Here is a 20,481-nt window from a genome sequence, read left to right as displayed (position 1 = left end):
CTATGCCCTGAAAGCTGCCTTGAGCTCTCGGAAGGCCGCTTGGCAGAGCCTCCTGGCCTCCTCCTGCTTCTGCTCATCTTGCTCAGATTTTAACTCAGGTTCCAACTTATTGGAGCATAACAAGACATGGGCCTTGGCTTCAAAGAAGTTCTTGGCACCTTTGACACCCTCCAGGGCAACATCAATACATTAATCTCAGAGAGCTAGGCCAGTGCCATCAGCCCACTATCCTCCCCCAGCTCTCCAGCAGCAGCCTTGTGAAAAAATGAGCAGGAGCTCCTGGAAGCTGAGCTTGCCATAGAAGTCCTTGTCCACCCCCTTGATCATGCTCCTTAGGCCCAGGTGGGTCGGAGGTGGTGGTGGTGGGGGCAGTTTCTCCATCATGAGCTTCAGCTCCATTAGGTCATTGAAGCCATCCCGTCCAGCATCATACAGTTTGAACAGGCTTTCCAGGTCCTTGAGGAGGCGGTGGCTGAACTCTGGGAACTCAGTGTAGGGGTTGAAGACCCTGCAGTGCAGGGGTACACTATGCCCTGGTTGATATCCAGCCTCCCGGCTCAGCTGGGCACGCAGTTCAGTTTCATCCCTAGTTCTAGACCACCTCATTCACTTGTGGTTACACATCCTTCCCAATCTTTACTGTGTGCAATGGAGATGGTCCACCGCCTTTCAGTGCTTTGATTTATTAATTCTCAAGCACACCCATATTCATTCCTTATTTTTTGGGGTACAGTACCAAATTGAAGTTATTTAAGAAATGAGATCAGGTGCCCAGGACACAAGACACAAGAGCACAAAGTTTAACTGGGGTTAATTAAAAGTCATTAGTCCAGACTATGTCCATTCATAAAAGTCATTCCCACAGAAATCATGACATTTCCAGGTAAATGGATGGAACTGCAAAATATTTTATTAAGTGAGGTAACTCAGGCCCAGGAAAACAAATGCTGCATATTCTTTCTCATATGAGGATCCTAGCTTCAAATATTTTGTTCTGTTTGTTTAACTTGAATTGAGGTATAAGTGGAAACCAGGAAACTAGAAAGGGGCCTTTTGTGGGGGGAGAATAGCAAATTTAAAAGAGGGAGGATAGTATATTTTAGGTAAAATGACAGTAGAGATGTGGAACACTGGGGACCGTAAAGCTTAAGTAGATAAGACCATGGGAGTATTAAAGAAATCACAGGGTAGAAAGAAGCGCTAAGCCAAAGGAAGGTGTGTGAAAACGCATAAGAAGCCTGCTATCTCATAATTCAATTAGTACATGTGAAAAGAAAAGAGAGGGGACAATACCAGGGGTTAAAGGATTAAGCAGAAATGGGGACAAGGAGATGGGATAGAGCAAAGGGTGGTGGTCAGTTACTCAAAACTAAGGATGTATGAAAAAGCCCATTAGTTCAATATTGTATAACTGTATTAATTCAACAGCGAACCTAAAAATTTTATAGCTGCTTTTCAAAGAGATGTATCTTTGCTCTGGAAACTGTTATTGAGTGTGTTAAAGCTGTAATGAAATGCTTCTTCTAAAAGAAAAAAAAGTAAGCCAATTTTAAAATAAAACTTTAAAAAATGGTCAAATGAAATGAAATTACATCGTATGAGTGGACAATGTTGCTCCTAGAGTACATGGATTATTAGATGAAAACTGTAGTCAAGGTACTATGCATTATGGCACTTCCCTATTAGTTACTGGTCAGGGAGGTCCTAGAGGTCTCCAAGACTACACACACTATTGCCATTGCCCTTGGTTAGCCACCATAACTACACGGTAAGACCTATTGCTGAACGCACCACACACATTAGCTGTAAGCTATATACTGCCAGAAGATGCTATGCAGGGCTGCTGGAGGAGAAAATGACTTTAATGGTCCTATGCATAGCCAAATATTGAATGCTACAGTACCAATTTGCCAGGCAAGATATGCCCACTGGTGCAACAGTGGCACAACTTTCATGGGTAACTACTTTAGGGTTGGATTTAAGCCTGCTGCTGGAATTTCATGTCCAGTACTTTGATCCTGTTCAAAAGCCTATGGCTGGGAAGGCCCTAGAGTAGAACCTGTTATTTTCATTTTGCTAAGTGGTCATGCTTGAAAATGCCTTCTAAATATTTCTTTTTATGCTTATGACATGGACTGCACTCAATCTTGGTCAGAGAAGCTTTTTTTGTTTTTGTTTTTGTTTTTGTTTTTGCAGTATGCAGCAGTCAATGGAGAAATGCATAACTGGCCAAAGTATGGTAAATAAGAGATTGAGTGCTTAGCCCTAAATGGGACATCTCTCTGTATCAATCCCCACACCACTACCAAGGCTCAAGAAACATCACAGAAGAGGAGGCAGAAAGAATGTAAGAGCCAGAGAATGGGGAGAAGAGCTGTGCATGCCATCTTTTGGATATGACATGGCTTTTTCACTCATGAACTCACAGCCACTGGTATTATCTGCTCAAGATAAGTCAGTCAGATTCTGGTGTAGATGGGTAGATGATCACCAGTTCCCATCCCTTACTGAGGAGCTATTACCAGTTGATAGTTTCGGGGGGAGAGAGAGTCATTCTTTACATGATGTGGTCACTGATCAGGTCCCCTTGCTACAGTAGATGATCTCTCACCCATGCACATATGGGCAGCACTAACTGGACTTAGTGGGTTATAGAAAAAGGACATGAAGTTGGCTAGGGGATATATTGGAGGATATAGAGGGAACTGAAGGAGTGAGTTTGGGAGTATATAGCATCATATTTCATTATATACATGAAATGCATATAATAAGAACCTATGAAATTCTCAAGAATAGAGAGAAATAAAAAATAATAATGCAGTGGTGGTTTGGAGGAAGCATTTTCTTTTTCAGAAATCAACAGGGAAAGAAGGTGATGCTATTTTTCACTGGAGAGAAATCACCATCACAGAACTTCTAGAAGAATGCTCATGTAGTAGGGGCAGGGATGACCCAGACCTTCCATTGCAGCTGATCAAGGTTAGGAGAGGGAGAGACTAATTAAATCAATTCTGTGGAAAAGTGACAAGAGACTCAGTGCATTCCTAACTTGATGAAGGACTCCCTTTACCCTCTGCTGTCTGGCATGCACAGCCTCTTCTCTTTAGCATCTTATATACTTAGCATATGATACCTAGTTCCCTTGGTCTCCCTGCTTAAGGTGCAATGCGAACACTACATTTATGCTATGATGGATGATTGTCACAGGAAAGAAATGTAATTGTTTTGCCTATGCAGCAGTAAATGTATATTCCTTTTGAAAACTAAACACCCTTCATTTAGACCCAAACATGCCAAGCAGATGCGGACGATTAACTCAGAAATATGTAATACAAGCAGGTATCTTTCTTTTTTATGCCCCATTATTATAATGTAATAGCAAGCTAACATGCTGTTCTGAGCATTAAAAATCTTTTCAATGTAAAAGTTTGCTGAGCATTGATATTACTCAGAAGGTATGCCGGGCATGGGGTGCATGCCTTTAATCCCAGCACTTGCGAGGCCAAGGCAGGTATATTTCCATAAGATTGAGGCCAGCCTGGTCTACATAGTGAGTTCCAGGCCAGCTATGGCTACAGGGAGACCCTATCTCAAAAAAAAAAAAAAAAACAAAGAAACAAAAGATGGTGTATGGAAATTATATTGTACTGTATTTTCATGCCAGATTCAGAAATTCTTTGGAAAGGTCTTTGTCGTGTATGACCACTAAACTGCAGTACTATGACAGATGAAATTTCAAGGTAAAATGGTTTGATTGATTTTGTTCTGGGGAAGAGGACAAAGGGGTAGAGAAGAAGGGTAATTGATGTTTAAGGGATAATTCAGTATTGTCAATACCATGCTCCATGGAAGAAATGCTGCTACATACTCTAGGAGTTTTGAATATCTACTGTGATATTATTTGATGTGTCTACAATATGTTTCTAACTCTCAATGTAGACTTCTGAATAAAATAAACAGGAGCATTGGGACCACTCTCAGAACCACAGAATCCTAGGATTGCAATGTTCTTCTTTAGTGTAATAAAGAAATATTAGAGTATCTGGAGAGATAGCTCAGAGGTTAAGATCACTGACCCCAGGTTTGGTTCCCAGCACTCACATGGTAGCTAAAAAAACACCTGTAACTCCAGTTCCAGAGTACCTGATACCCTCTTCTGGCCTTCATGGGCATTGCACGCATGTGGTACACTTACATACCTGTAGGCAAGACATATACACATTAAAAAAAATACTAAAAAGAATTTAAAGAAATATTAGAATATATAAAGGAAAATTGAGAGTTTAAAACAATCTGTTTAACATGATCTGCATTTTTAAATGTTATTTTAGGTGTATGAATGTTTTGCCTGCATGTATATAATTGCACCTGTGAATGCAATGCCTGTTGAGACCAGAATAAAGCATTGGATCACCTGGAACTGGAGTTATGGATGGTTGTTAGCCACCATGTAGGTGCTGGGAACTGAACCTGAGTCCTCTGCAAGAGCAACCACTGTTCTTAACCACTGAGCCATCTCTCCAGCCTCAACCTATATTATTTTTAAGGTTAATTTAGCTCATATATCTAGACAGTGATAGAAATAAATCTAAATTCTTGGTTTAGACAAAAGAAAGAAGATAGAACTAACATATGATCAAGCCATCCCACTATTTGATATGTATACAAAGGAGATGAACTTCATATGCTACAGAGACATATACACTCTTATGCCCACTGCAACCCAGTAGCTAACAAATGGAAGTACTGTGAGTACTTGCCAATGATGTATGAATAAAAACTGGTATACACAGCAATTACACATAGTTATACATATCAGAATACTATTTAATGAAAATAATGAAATCTTGTCATTGTGATGATCATTATGTTGAAATACACCAGGCACAGAAAGACATGTTATCACCGGAGTTCTCTTAGGGTCCCTTGCTCCTGGCACATTTAGACAAACCATATAACACATCTTTATCTGAATTTTTCATAATTTATATCCTGGGTAGGGGAAATAGAGCAACTTAGAAAGGCGAACACCCTGCGGCCTGTTTCACTCTGTGCATCAGTAGCCTGCCATTCCAGATCACTTCCCTGCCTGGCCCACAGTCTCCATTAGCTTTTGCCCGTGCCTCGTGGGCCCGCAGTCTCACCCGAGGTCAGTAGATGACCCCCTCGAGTCCGCATGGGTGGAGACATGGGGGCCATTTTTTATGCCCTGCCTTGTCCAAGATCGGGCCAACGCTCCTCCCTCTGGGGCTAACTCTCCGCAACTCCCTCTTGGCAGCCAATTCTTCTCAGCAGGCCCTGCCCCTCGGAGGAATTAGTACTCTTCAGGACACACAGGTATTGCATTAGCACTCTTTTATGTGGAATCTGGAATCTAACCAAGGGTACCATGGTAGTAACCAGACGCTGAGAGGTGTGGGTTAGTTACAGTTAGATAGGAACAGGAAGTTTAGTGTGCTACTGTTCAGTGTGGTGACTATAGATGACAGTCATCTACTGTATGTGTCACAAGAATAGAAGAAAAAACTTCTAAAGTTTTTTCAACTACAGTGAAATGACAAGCGTTTGAGAAGACAAGTTTAACTTGATTTGAACACACACAATGCACACATGTATCAAAATATCATGCTATCTCATTATTATGTAAAATCTTTGTTTTCATGTACCAGTTAAAAACTAAATTAAGGGCCTGGAGAGATGGTTCAGTGATTAAGAGCACTGCCTGCTTTTGCAGAGGACCTGGGTTAGGTTCTCAGCACCTACACAGAGGCTAACAACCATCTGTAACTCCAGTTCCCAGGGATCCTACGCCCTCTTCTGGCCTCTGAGGGCATTATGTGCATGAGTATGGTTACATTCATGCAGGTAAAACTCTCATACACATAAAATAAAAATTAAATTGAAAAGATTTCTTGACTAAGGTCTTCTTAGCTCTATGCCATTAGAATAACTTTCAGAGATTAATTTTTTTCACCACTTAGAGTTGTTTTACTGGGGAACTCCTTACACCTTCATTACAGAAGTCCCAATGCAAAACTTTTGAAGAATTAGTAAAGCACAAGGAAATCTGGAAAAGGTCAACTAAAAAGATTATGAAGAAAGTAGTCATTTCTATACTCAAAGATAGAGTTTCTAACATTTTCAAATGAAATAGAAGTAGTTGACACAAACCACTCTGAAACCTGTGCCATCAGACTGTTAAACTTACAATGCGCTCAAGTTTTATTTCAGCCCTGTATCATCACATTGGTTGGTCTTTTGTTATCATTAAAGATTTGATTATCTGGCTTAAGTACATTATCTTTACCATCAATGCTATCATCACTTGACTATTTCAATATTTGAGATAGTAATCCAAGCAACACCCAGGTCTCAGCTCTTCAGCCTCTTCACCTCCAGTAATTTGTCTTCCAGTTCATTACAATTATCCATGCCCATGTTCATGTCTAAGAACAATTACTGAACCATTAACAAAATTCCTATTTCAACCATACTACTGTCTGATTATTACCACCTGTCTTTCCAGCTCATTCTTATAAAGTCTTTTTTCTCATTGGGTCCCTCAGTCCACTGATCTGACCATGTTAGTTACCACTGTCCATCTCAACTTTGCTCCCACCCACTACTTTCCTTGCTCATTTTCATTTCTTTGCAAACATCCCAAACTCATCCTCTTCATCTATCTTGTTGCATTATTCTCTCTCTCTCTGGTATATTTTTTTCTCACAGTTCTAGGATACAGTCTCATCACAGTAGGGAAGTCATGGTGGCAGGAGCTTGAGGCTGCTGGTCATACTGCATCTGCAGTCAGGAAGCAGAAAGTGGTGAATGCTGACCCTGTATTAATCTCATCTTCAAAATAGCTGTCTGGTTAAATCCAGTTCCCTGTCTACTCAGCACTATAGCAAGGCAACTGAATATATCTCAAGAAAAATGGACAACTATGCTGACGAGTCTCATCTCAAATGTTTGATGCCCAAATGCAAGTGGTCCAGAAGCATACATATCCCTGATCAACTTTGTAAAACTCAGATGGCTACTCTTCTATTTGTTTAGTTCTTCAAGACAGGGTCTCATGTAGCCCAGGCTGGCCTCTAACTTGCTATATAGTGTGGATAACCTTGAACTTCTGATCCTTTTGCCTCCACCTTCTAAGTGCTGAGATTATAGGCATGTGCCACCACATCCAGTTTTATGCAGTGCTGGCAATCAAACCCAGGGTTTCATGTACACAGGGAAGCTTACTCTAACAACTAAACTACTGTTCTGTTTTGTCTTTCCATGTAAACATTTAACAGCCTTTCCACTTCTTAGTTCAAAACCTTTATTTGTCCTCTAGACAATACAGAAACAAACAGAATTCATGAAAATCTATACCCAAATGTGACAGCCTGTTGTACTGCCACGTACTCTGTCTCCATTTTCCTAAGGAAACAGATGTGTCTCCCATTAACTGACCGACCCACAAGTTCATTGTACCCTCTTACGGTTTGGATCTGAAATGTCTCCCATTGGTTCATATGTTTGAATGTGTGGTATTCAGCTGGTACACTTGGGAGACTGTGGGCACTGGTTAGGGGAGGTGGATCATGATGGGCAGACTTTTGAGGGTTATAGCCCCACTCTGCTTCCAGTCCATTCTCTCTGCTTCCTGATATACCAAGATGTGAGCAACCCATGACCTCATGGGCCATGCCAGCCCTGACATGATGGGTTCTATATCTGAAACTGTGAGCTAAAACCACACAAATGCCAGACTCCAGACTTTTCCACTTAAATATGTCTGGTAGAAACTTACATTTAGTGGAGCCCCAAAAGGGTGCTTGACCTCTGCCCTTACACCACAACTTTATCTCTACTTGTTTATCCCAATCTCAGTAAATGACAACTTCTTTCACCCTTGAGAGGTTTACTGATGCCTTACTTGTGTCCTTCACTTGCCATTTATTAAAAATCCGGCTGTTGGTGGGCACGGTGGCACACCTCTCTCAAGGCAGAGACAGGCGGAGAGCCATGAGATCGAGGCCACCTTGGTCAACATAGTGAATGCCAGGCCAGCTGGAGCTACCGGGAGACCCTCATCTCTAAAAGACCAAAAACAAACAAACAACAATAAAAAACCCTACTATTTCCACCTTTATTCTTAGCCATTATCATCACTTCTAGAATATTTAAATAGCTTCCTAACTTAATTCCTAAAGACTCTAGTTTTCCCCCTTCAAGTCTTTTCTCTGTGTAATAACCAGAACTTGTATTTTTCTATTGATGGTTAGAGTTTTTATTTTAATAAATGATTTACTTTTATTCAACCCTCCTCTAATTCACTTGTTGCTCAATTTAGTTTTGTAATATTTTCCTGCATTTTAAAGTTAATCCTTCCTTTCTATCTGTTCCAGAAGTCCCTAAAATCTTCTTTTCAATGAATGTCTTCTCCAAATGATTTATTTTGTTTTCTGTCTTTTTTCTTTCTCCATTTTGTGTCCTTGGGGAATACTTGGGGATAATCATGAGCTTCTTCTCCAAAACAAAAACAATGTATGGGACTACTTAGTGGAACAAGTGTAAATATAGTATCCTGTCATGGTTTGACTTTTATGAGGTACAAACCAAGTGGACATATTTACTTTGGCATTTTGTTGAAGAGTTTGTTTAGAAAGATTTCTTTTCTTTTGGACGCCTCCTTGGTTGTCTGCTATTTTTTATGGATTGATTCCTTTATCATGTGTTAATCACTGAGGACAAGTTTGCTGTTGAAGTATGCTAAATGGAATCCTCTCTCAGGCAGTGGGAAAGGAGCCTCTGTATCCCCATGGGGACCATGGTAGATAAGCAGTTTGGCTTCAGGCTGAGCAATGAGACACAAAACACATACAGTCCTATCCTTTGTTATCCAAGGTCCAAAACTCCCTCCTCCAATGGCTTAGCTTGCTTACAGACTGAGGAGAATTTCCATAGGCCCTGCTCTTCCCAGGATCTGACATTCTAGCGTCTTTTCAGGGGCTCCTACTCTGGGTTTTAGATTCATCTAAGCTCATATACAAATAGTCTGCCATAAGCTCTCTTCATGCCAGGGTTGCACAGGGTTGCATGGATGAGGAGGGGGTCTATTTTCACAGAAACCATTTGATTTAGAAGACTATAGCTGGGTGTGAATGGGTGGTACCTCATCATCTCAGAATTCTCAGAGCTGAATAGAAATTGATCCAACCAGGCTGTGAGTTAAGCCTATAGCAGGTATGGAGATCATGGGAGTTATTGCCAAAGAAATGTCCTCCTCAAACAAAGGAAACGTAACTCTATGTATTCAGATAGGAAAGCACTTTAAGAGTGGGCATGTTCCTGAGCATGCTTAGTTTAAGACTATAGTTCAAGGAAGAGAAATCTTAGGCCATGTTTAATTCAAGATAATGGAACACATGTTGGGCATGCCTAGGTTTCATCATACAAGGTAATGGAGCACATGTTGGACATGCCTAGGTTTCAACATACATTTTGGTAAGTCTTTGGTTCTTGAACTCAACTAGATATTGCCTGCAAGAGAAATGCTTTAAACATGAAGACAAACAGGTTGAAAGTACCTGTGTAAAAAAAAAAAGACACATCACACAATCAGCAAGGCTGGATTTCTGGCCCTCAAAGAGACATGACTGCTGAAGGCATTCCAAGGGAATCCTTAGACTATGTGTTGGGTGCCACTCCAGACCCCTTCATCTCTGCTCTAGGCCAATACAGACTGAAATTGCTCTCAGGCAAGGTGGCAGAATTTAGTGAGCTTTCACTGAGTGAGGAGGGGCAGAAGCAAAAGTTTCTGACAGTTACAGTTAAGTATCTTTCCCTGTCTCTTGTTATGTAAGAAGTCAGAGTAGGAGACCTGTCTGTGGCTCTCTAGCTTAGCCACAGGTGTGAAACACTGTGACCCTGATGGGGATTTCTGTCTTCTCATCCAAGGACTCTAGCTGAAGGGTTGGGCGCTCCTGGAGCAGAATCGATGAGAGTGAGGTCAGGGCCTTATGTTTCACTTTCTTTCTTACCAAGTCTCTGTCGGTTGGCAGATTCCTTGCTCTGGTCTCTGAGTCCCTTTCTAGACGGATGTTTCTCATGCCCAGCTCCTGCTCCTTGTCATGATTCTTGGCTACAAAAAGCAGAACATTCTTGAAAGAAATGCAACCATTCCAGTACCTCAAGTCTAACACTAATGAGCCTAGTGAGGGACTTCTGGCCTTTAGAAATGTAAAATAATCAACTTGTCTTCTTTTCACCCACTAGGTTTGTGGTAATTTGCTATGGCAGCAATAGAATAATGACACTTTCCAGTTTTTAGCTGGAGGAAACAGTGAACCTTAGGAGGCAAACCATAGAGGTTGCTGGATCTAAGACAAAGCAATACCAGCTCTGTCAAGTAGTTTAGTTCCTACTTAAAAACAGCACCCAAACCAATCTCCCTTTTGCTGCAAACCACTAAGACTGTTTATCTCATTACTGAAAATGAGGAAATTTTAAAAAGTCCTTAAAACAATATTTATACTAAGGTGTGACTCACTGATGATGAAACAATAGAGCCTTGTACAGGGGATAAAGCAGATGTGATTATGAATTTGGGCAGTTGGAAATGACGGCATAAGGAGTGGGATGGGAAAGCGATCAAACCTGGCGAGAGCACTGGGGTCCCATTGTGAGGATATAATTGCCCAAAGCAACTTTCCAGTAGCAAGCAACCAGGAAGGAAGGACTCACAGGTTGGCATAGCAGCTGTGCAGAGCCAGGCTACAGATCCTCACTTCTTGCCACACTCAGTCCAGCAACACTCCGAGTAGGAGCTCTTTTGTGTCATTTCACGTCTTCTCTCTTTGGCCTGTGATATGTGCCTGCCATAACTTTCTTGAGATGAAATATTGAAGGCCATCTTTCTTGGAACCCTTTTCTAGTTATGGAACAGGGCAGGGCTTTCCTGACAGACTGGCAATATTCAAATTTTGTCTGCAGAACCCTAGAGTCTTGAGGCCTCCCAAGATTAGAGGATTTTAAGCAATTTGATTGTCTCCTCAACTGTAGTAACTGCACTGATTGGTTGATATCCATGAAATTTGTTGGTTAAGATTTAATCTTAGAAAATATTTCTGCTTCTGAGAAAAGTTTAAACACTGCTAAACCAGATTAAGCTTGTCAGAGGTTCAGACACTCTCTTTTGCCACCAAGCTGGCTGAGATCTAACTAAAGGAGATAAGGAATCAAGTACTTCTCAAGGCAGGATAGGAAGACAAGGAAATTCAAGGGGACACAAAACAGGAAAAAAGCCTTTGCTCAGGGCTGGAGAAATGGCTCAGTGGTTAAGAACACTGACTGTTCTTGCAGAAGACCCAGGTTCGAATCCCAGCACCCACATGGCAGCTAATAACTGTCCGTAACTCCAGTTCCAGGGGATCCAACAGCCTCTTCTGTCCTCCTTGGGCATTGCATGACATGGGTGCACTTACCTACATGCAGGCAATACACACATATACATAAAATAAAAATAATAAAATATTCTTAAAAAATAAATATTTTTAAAAACCCTTGCTCTACTTGGATCTGCATTGGTGAAAACAAAGAACTCAAACACAACTAAAAAGTATGTTATGAAGATTGCCTACAGAGAAATGCTCATTTTTCTAAGAGATACCTCAGGCAAGAGTGTTAAAATAGTAATGGGCCATGTTTGCTTAAAGCCAAAAATGCCTGTGACCTTTGAGTTGAACCTAATCAGCACACCTGTAGACCTGAACAATGTACCTCATAAACCACCTCATAATTTCATTTACAAAAGGAAATTCCATAAGCAAAGAGAAATACATAAGCTAGCTCATTTTTTAACTTAACTTTACAACTTTAAAATTTTACTTAAGGTTTAAACTTTGCTTAATCATTTAACTTGGTTGAAAATTATATCCTTTAAACAATGTAACTTTATATAATTTTTAAATTTGTTTTATGTATATGTGTATTGCCTGCATGTGTGTAATACAACCATGTTGTGCAATGCCTAAGGAGGTCAGAAGAGGGCGTTGGATCCCCTAGAACTGGAGTTAAGGATGGTTGTTAGCTACCATGTAGGTGCTGGGAATTGAACCTGGGTCCTCTGCAAGAGTAGTCAATGTTCTTAACCACTAAGCCATCTTTCCAGCCCCAGCAATATAGCTTTATAAGCCACAAAATTGTACACATAGCTCTTGTTGAGACGTATCTTTCTCCAAATGCCCATTTAAATGCGAAGTGTGTTCCAGCTCCTTCTCTTATCTTTCTTAACAAATCCTATTTTCCTTCATAATGACTCATCCTGAAATTCTTTTCTGTACCATAAATCAAGATCCCAGTCACAGGTGAGTGGGGTCCCTAAGCCAGGAACTTCTCAGGCTATAGCCAGAAGAATCAGGCTCATCTCACCTTGTATTTCTGAGTTAATCTTGCCTATGAATGATCTTCCTAGGTACCACAGATGAGAACTGAGAAGAAACTTGGCCTGTGTCAGTGACTTCCACAAAACAAACACTGAGTTTATCAGCAGACTCCACAGCTCTAAATCTTAACACCACTTATTTAATAGGCAGTACTTTCTTCCTAGCCATATTGCTTATCAAAGAAGAAAGTGAGCTAGTAAAGAGGTGGGCAATAATAGGAAACATTAGCTTGAAGGCTTTCCAGGATGAGTTAGAATCTGATGGCCAGGTTTCTTCACCTGCAAACTGTGACTCAGTAAGTAGAAGTCTGCAGGTGACCGTGAGTAAAAATCACCAGGGGCATCTCCATTCATTTCAGGTATTGTAAATCAGTGTGTAAGCCTCTATAAGACTTCACTAAGTGTTTTCTTAAGGATTAAAACAAGTGTTCTTAAAATTTGTTAGAACTGATTTATAGGGCATCTAAGTCACTTTTACTCTGTGGGGAGGTTAGGCATTCTCAGAGTGTCCCTCATCTGCCCCTCAGCTCCTCTCCCCCCCTTCCACTCAACCCAGTCATATCCCTTCAGAGACCTGTGCGTGTCACTGCCTGGTATTGCTGCTCTTTACCTTAAGCCATATCCTTCCATTTCCCATGGAGCAGTGCAGATTCCTCCCAGCCTCGTGCAGTCTGAGGCTGTGAATGGCTATCTCTAGGGATCTGCTGTGTGCTCAGTGGCTGCTAGGAAGGAGCACCCGTCCCTTTGAAAGGGCAATGAAGGGCATGACACTCCTTCAGCTCCAGATCATTCTCTGTGCAATGAAGTTCCTACATAAGAAGGTAAACAATACTTATCACTAGAAACATGCCTTTTTTCCCCTTTAAACTAGTCTGGTCTATCTGGGAACCACAATTTCTTATAGTCTTGATTGTGACTTTATGCCTTATAATCACCTAACTATCTTAAAGGACACTGCCTTCTTTCTTTGTGTGAATTCTTCAAATCAATGATGTTTTCAAGTAATTTCTCCTCCTCTTCCTCCTCCTCTTCTTCCTCCTCCCCCCTCCTCTTCCTCCTCCCCCTCCTTGCTCTTGCTCTTCCTCCTCCTCTTCTTCCTCTTCCCTCTCTTCTTTTTATTGTAATGGTTTGCTTAATTGCTTTGAAGTCAGAGTGGGAGGTAGGCCAGGCATACGGAGCATCTAGAACTTTTATTTTCAGATAAACTACATATTTCTGATATGCAATAGGGAGTAATTTTATTATAAAATAATTTGAAAGACTAGCTTGACACCTTAATGAAGGTTCAAAATAAGAAGCCAGTGGCAAAAATGAAAATATAAGAGCAAAAGAATGTCAATATGCACAGTGCTGAAGGTAAAACTCTGGAGTTCAGCTTAAAAGTTTGGAGTTCACGAGTCAAATTGTGAAGGGCAGGGCAGAGGAAAAGTTGGGACTTGAAGATGGGCAGAGAGCTGCATGTGAGGTAACTGTGATTTGGAAGGGGAAAAAGAGAATGTAAAAATCCATCTTTTTGTTAGTTAAAGTTTAAAGTCAAGACAGAGGAGGTCAGGTGTGGTGGCATACACCTGTAGTGCGGCACTGGAGGCTAAGGTGGGAAGATTAGAGGCCAACCCAGGCTAAATAACAAGACATTGCATCACACACACACACACACACACACACACACACACACAAAATCAACATGCAGAGAAGAGGCAGAAGAGACAGAAAGCCTTAAATCTTCTATTGATTTTCAGAAGTAAAAACTTGCCAAATCCTGCCTCCCTCATCTCCCATCTAAGACCATTTGGTTCTCTGCCAAACTCTGGGTAATAAAAAGAGCCTCAGGCGCTCTGAGCAAAAGCTGCCGCTGCTTAGCAGAGAAATCAAGACAGGATCTGAGGTAAGGCTGTGACCAAAACTGTTGGATTTTTAGGTTTTGCAGAGAAAGATCTTAGGAACTATGGAGTGTCTTAGTTTTTCCCTATTTCTGAGAAATAAATGATTAGACTGATTTGCCATTAGTGCCGATGGCATAAAGTAGGTGAATAAATAGTTGCTACTAACACATAATTCCATTGCTTTCCTTTGGGTGATTTGTGACATTATTAATAATTTGCCTAAATAGATGGTATTAATCTTTAAATGTTCCCTTCCCTCACAGTGACACTTTACAAAGCAAGTTGATAATTCTACTTCATACTCTTAAGACTTAACAGTTGTCAACAAGCGGTTCTCAGTAAAGGGGGGCAGGGATAACAGAAGACCTGAAAAAGAAAGCATTTGTGGAAACAAAATACAGAACGGACAACCTAAGTTTTAAAGCTCGAGCCTTTTGATACTAGTCACCTGAGACTTTCCTTTTTCTTTTTGCTCCTGGTAATTATTCCTCCTCACATTTTTCCCTCCTTTACCTCTCAGTGGACCTAGCCTCCAGGTTATTTTAGTAAAGAACATAGCACAAAATGCAGGCGTGTAGTGTGGCTGCTCTCGGGAGCCGGCGATTCAGAAGTTTCCAGGGCTGCAAGTGGCTGTCTTCCCAGAGCTGCGGAGCTGTGCTGGCTTTTCACTGCCCTGTCATCCTTGCTTCCTATGGAGTGTTGGCGCTGTTCCCAACATCCCAGCCATCTTTTCATGTCCGTCTTTAAATACTTCATGCTCCTCCTTTGATTTGCTCCCAGAAGATACACAACCCTGTGTTCAGAAAACTTCGGAATCCTCTGTTTCTCATTTAGGGGTCCTTGAACATTGTCACACAGCACAAGTTTCCTTAAACGGTTAAGAATGCAGTGACCTGTTCTCCTCAGCTCAAATTTCACATTTTCTCCATTCTTCTCTGAGAGGATCTGGGATCTCCTACGCAACTTTGATTTGTAACGTCTGGTTTTCTCAACAACATAATGTTACTTCTCTGGATCACTGTTTAATTTACATCATACTTCTCATTTATAGAGAAAATAATTCTATGGCAAACTTTAACTTCCAGGTAGTGGCTGAAACAGGGTCAGTCACCTCTTGGTGCTCCATTCAGTCCTCACAGCATCTTTGTGAGATAAATGTCATCTTCTCCATTTATGAAATTAAGAAAGTCAGGTTTGGAAAGATGGTACTTACCCAAGATGACAAAGTGAATTTCAGGTCAGAGATTAAAATCCAGGGCTAAATTCCATCAAGAAAAGAGTGTTTAAGAGGTAAGCATGCTTCTAAGCTAACTTCACAAATGTGTCTCTAATCCTCTCTGGTAAGCAAAGTTTTTGATTCAGAGTTTCCATAATTTTCAAATGTGAAACTATTTGTGAGAAAGCATTACAGGCTTCCATGGATTTTTGCAGGACTGCATCCAGTTACCCGAGGGGAGGGGAAGAGCTGCCAGCTCTGCACTGTGGCTTCTGTGCTCCTTCTGTTCCTGTTGTTATGAAGCAGGAGGGATTCACCCACAGACTTGGCTTTACTTAATCAGTACCCAGTTCACAGCTAATTCCCTTCCACTTTGAATACCTCATATATAAGTGATTCTTTAAAAATCCCCTGGCAGTATTGGTGCATTTGAGAATGCACTAAAATTGTAACCATAACAATGTTTTGCTCATTAATTCCCATGGAGTTCCTAATATAGACTCCAGGTTTTTGTAAAGAGTTTAACAGAACTTTATAGTTGTGTTCATCTACTCTGCTCAGTGGCAATCACTTTTGGCCTGCTGGCTCATCAGTGACAGATGTTTAAGAAATGATATTTAAGCAATTTATATTTTCTTTCCCCTGCCGCCAACTCCCCATGTGTGTATGTGCAAGTATGGAGGTCATAGGACAACTATGGGGAATTACTTCTCTCCTTCCACCTTTTACATGGATTTGGGGGATGGAACTCAGGTTGTCAAGCTCTCACAGCAAGTGCTTTTACCAGCTGAGCCATCTCAACAGCTCCTTCTTTTCTTAAAAAATGTTTTCGCTGGGCGTGGTGGTGCACAAAGTGCTTTTACCAGCTGAGCCATCTCAACAGCTCCTTCTTTTCTTAAAAAAATGTTTTCGCTGGGCGTGGTGGTGCACATCTTTAATCCCAGCACTTGGGAGGCAGAGGCAGGCGGATCTCTGTGAGTTCAAGGCCAGCTTGATCTACACAGCAAGTTCCAGATCAGCTGGGACTATAGGGAGACCCTGTCTCAAAAAGATCAAAAAAAAGTTTTATTTATTATTTTTATTTTATGTGTATGAGTGTACTGCCTTCATGTATGTAAGTGCCCCTGTGTTGTGCAATGACCACAGAGGTCAGAAGAGGGTGCCGGATCCTCTGGAACTGGAGTTACACATGGTTGTTAGCTGCCATGTGGGTACTGGGAACCGAAACTGGGTCCTCTGCAAGGGTAGCCAGTGCTCTGAACTGCTGAGTCATCTCTCCAGTCCCTTTTTTTTTTTTGTTTTTTTAAATTTGCATTTTTGAGACAAAGTCTCACACCATAACCTAGGCTAGCTTGAAACTCCTCAGCTGGTCTTGAGCTCATGACAATCCTCCAGCCTCAGCCTCTCAAGTGCAAATATTACATGTATGAGCCACCATACGTGGCATTATTTTTTAAAATAAGGGACGATATACTTTTCATTATTGTTTTCACTTGGGGCTTATAATAACCAAATGGGGACTTTCTCAAATATGAATTTATTCAAGATTTCTCCTCTCTGGAATTGTATTTTTCTATTACCTTTTATACTCATATTGTATATGACCTAGCCATGTTCACACCAGTCCTGTTCAACAATATTTGGTAGCCAGGTACGGTGGTGCATACTTGTAATCCCAGCACTTAAGAGGCAGAGGAAGGTGGATCTCTGAGTTCTCTCCAGATCTATGTAGCAAGTTCCAGGCCAGCCAGGGATACATAGTAAAATCCTATCTTGAAACAAAAACGACAAAAAACCTTCATAGGTAGTTTGGGTAACTTCTTCATTCAGGTAAACTATTACTGGTAGCATTAAGGTTCCTTGAATACTAATTTTTTCAAATAATTTTTTTGTTTGTTTTGAAAGCTTCAGGCACAGAAACAGGCACCAACATTGATTCTGATATAACTAACTTAGTGATAGTCTTCAGCTTCCTGTTTTTACTTCCATAAGAAAAAGCTCATATTACCCGAATGGATATGCAGATATCCATTTTTTCTTTACTGACTAAAGAGCATGTCTTATGAAAACATAATCATAATTGTCACTATGCAGTGAACATTTACTATAATAAACTGGGTGCTCTTAACTCAAAGAAGTACAAATTGTTTTACAGTTTGGGGGGTACCATGCCCAGGATGCATTGATAAGGCTTGTAATTCCAATGTCTGACTATTACCTCCATCATTATATAAAGTTGGAGGGATTTCTCCTTGGTGCTGTCAGACCTGGGAGAGTATACTTAATCCAGAAGCACTAGAGTCATTACTACTCCGATACAATAAGAAAAAAAACCCTTTTAGAGTTACCTTTGAGAAGAGAGGTATTCAACAATCCTTGCACTCCAGTAGTCTCACTTCAAGCCCAGTTCTCAGGGAACCCGGACTGAGCCTACTGAGCATAATGAAGCTCTGATTGAACTATAGGAATACAATATCCAAGTGTGGATTGAGGCTTAGTTTACTTGAATGCATGGCCAGGAGCTCTCATTTTCTGAGTGGAAAGTTGCTATACTTTTTTTTCTTTTTTTTTTTGAGACAGGGTCTCCCTGTAGCCCCAGCTGACCTAAAATTCACTAAGTAGACAAGGCTGGCCTTGAATGCAGAGATTTGCCTGCCTCTGCCTCCTGAGTGCTGGGATTAAAGGCATGTGCCGCCATGCCTGGCCAGTCACTGTACTCTTAAATGTCTTGTAGTCAGCTAATAGTATACAGTGTACAATGCTGTACATTAGTCCTACTTGTAAGAGGACAGGTGCCCAGTGGTCTTTTCAATTTAATAGTTTTCATTTCAGCCCAGCTTCCAGTAACCAAGACCAAGCTACTAGACCAAGCTATGTAGATAATGAAGGCAGAAAGTTGGAGAGCAGCTGGAGAAGCTCAAAAGCAGAACAGGTGGGCTACAAAGGCTGTCATACCGATGTGTATTAGTGTGCAGTCATTAGGTTGTAGGAGAAAAGTACATGATCAAGTGTGTTGTTCACAATATTGAACAGCCTTTACAGTACAGCAAACATAATTTAAAAAGTGCCAGTCTTACACAATTAGTTTACGGAGCCCAGTAGCTGAATGCTAGCCTTGGGAGGGACTCTCATTTTGGCTTCTACTACAGCAGCTAATTTGGGAAGGTGTGGCAGTGAGGGTGTTATGAAATATATACAGAATCTTCAACCTTCTCTACAATATCAGTGTTTCTGTTGCCATTCAGTAAGTATAACACGAACACAGGAGAAAAGCTGTATAAAAAGGAACCATAGCCTTTGCACAAGGAAGAAATTTCATGTGTCATGTATTTTAATTAACAACTGAATATAGGTAATATGAAATAGTATTTTGACCAGAAAACAATTTTCAGTTGCTTTGGCTTTTGAATGCCACCATGGACTTATGGTTTTATTATTGTTTTGGCTAAGTCATTTTCATTAGCCATAATGTTTTGATATACAGAAGCCCTTTTATGCTAGCTCATTTTTCCTCCTTTAAAACCTCTTGGGAGGCTGGAGAGCAGGCTCAGCATTTAAGGGCACTGGATGCTCTTGCAGAGGACCCAGGTTTGATTCACAGCACCCACAAAGTGGCTAACAACTGTCTGTAATTCCAATTCCAGGGGAATCTGACACCCTCTTCTGACCTCTTCAGGCACTGCATAACACAAGTTCACTAACATACATGCAGACAATGTGCTCATACACACACACACACACACTAACAATAAACCTCATGGGCTGGAGAGATGGCCCACTGGTAAAGAACACTGGCTGCTCTTGTAGATCTCAGAGGCAGGCAGATCTCTGTAAAACCAAAACCAGCCTGATCTACATAGGGAGTTCCAGGGTCAACTAGGGCTACAGGGAGACCCTGTCAAAAAACAAAAACAAAAACAAAAACAAAAAAACTAAATTACTTTTAAATTATTTAATCTTTATTAACTAATAACAGTTCTTCAGAATTAACTTAATTCTTCTTATTTAACTCTGTCAATGAACCTCTTTGACCAAGAAAAATAAAAATATGGAATCCATGCATTTTAGAATCCTCTGATAGTCTCTTTTCCTTAACAAAAAAAGTTCACAGGTTTTATTGGTGTAAAATATACACAAAATATAAATGAATCAGAAGACTCTAGAATTCCAGAAGCATCCTCATGCTCCCTTTCAATAGTCTATCTCAAGCATAACCATTATCCTATTTCCTAATAGCATACAGTATCATCTGCTGCATAATGTTTCAGAGAATGACAGAGCAGATACAGCACAGTGGTCACATATGATCATGTTGTGTGGTGACACTGTAACCACCTTGGTTTGTGTAAGTATACTCTGTGATATTCGGACAATAATGTATTTTTCAGAATATATCTCCATCATGAAGCAATGCATGCCCATATTGTATGCATAGTTTTGACTGTTTATATAAATTAATTCATATATCATATAGCCCTTTGTGTCATGCCTTTCACTCAACATATTTCTGAGGTACATCTGTGTTATTTCAGGTAGTTGAAGTTTTTAAATTCGCATCGCTGATTAAATTCCTCTAAATAAATGTACCACAGTTTATCCATTGTGACACAGATAGACATCTGTGCTAGAGATGTGTGACTACGACAGCTCTAAGCATTCTCTTGACTATCTACTGGTGAGCACTTGTATGCCTTAGTGTTGAGTATATACACCTTCATGAAGAATTTCTGGGCCAAAGACATGTATTTGTTTAGCTTTAGTGGGAAATGCTACAACTGCTTTCCAAAGTGGTTGTAACAATTTGTTCTTCTCAGTCATACATAAAAATTCCAGATCTACCAAAAACTTGTCAATGCTTGTGGTATTTTCTGTCTTTCTCATTTTAGTCATTCTGATACTTTGCCCGGAAACAGGTCCTGTCAGTCTGGGACAACTTCAATTTTTTTTTT

At 40.6% G+C, this 20,481-nt stretch overlaps 1 protein-coding gene and 1 pseudogene across 3 annotated transcripts in view; one reads left to right on the top strand and one right to left on the bottom strand.

Annotated features, from left to right (window-relative positions):
• On the bottom strand, positions 1-606 carry LOC103732520 (annotated as a pseudogene).
• A 13,617-nt stretch (positions 607-14,223) lies between these two features.
• Positions 14,224-20,481, top strand: part of Il33 (interleukin 33) — a 37,906-nt gene continuing 31,648 nt past the window's right edge. The window contains exon 1 of one of the 3 annotated variants that reach the window (XM_008831102.3): positions 14,224-14,318. The gene's annotated coding sequence lies outside the window, so the exon portion shown is untranslated. Of the gene's footprint in view, positions 14,319-18,422; positions 18,465-20,481 lie in introns of those variants that run through there. The other 2 variants (XM_008831103.3, XM_008831101.3) reach the window with 2 other exon arrangements.

The sequence above is a fragment of the Nannospalax galili genome, unplaced genomic scaffold, assembly GCF_000622305.1.
Source record: "Nannospalax galili isolate Female #2095 unplaced genomic scaffold, S.galili_v1.0 scaffold175, whole genome shotgun sequence".
Taxonomy (NCBI): Eukaryota; Metazoa; Chordata; class Mammalia; order Rodentia; family Spalacidae; genus Nannospalax; species Nannospalax galili.
Note: the sequence above shows the minus strand (reverse complement) of the source record. Positions and strands in the feature narration are given on the sequence as shown.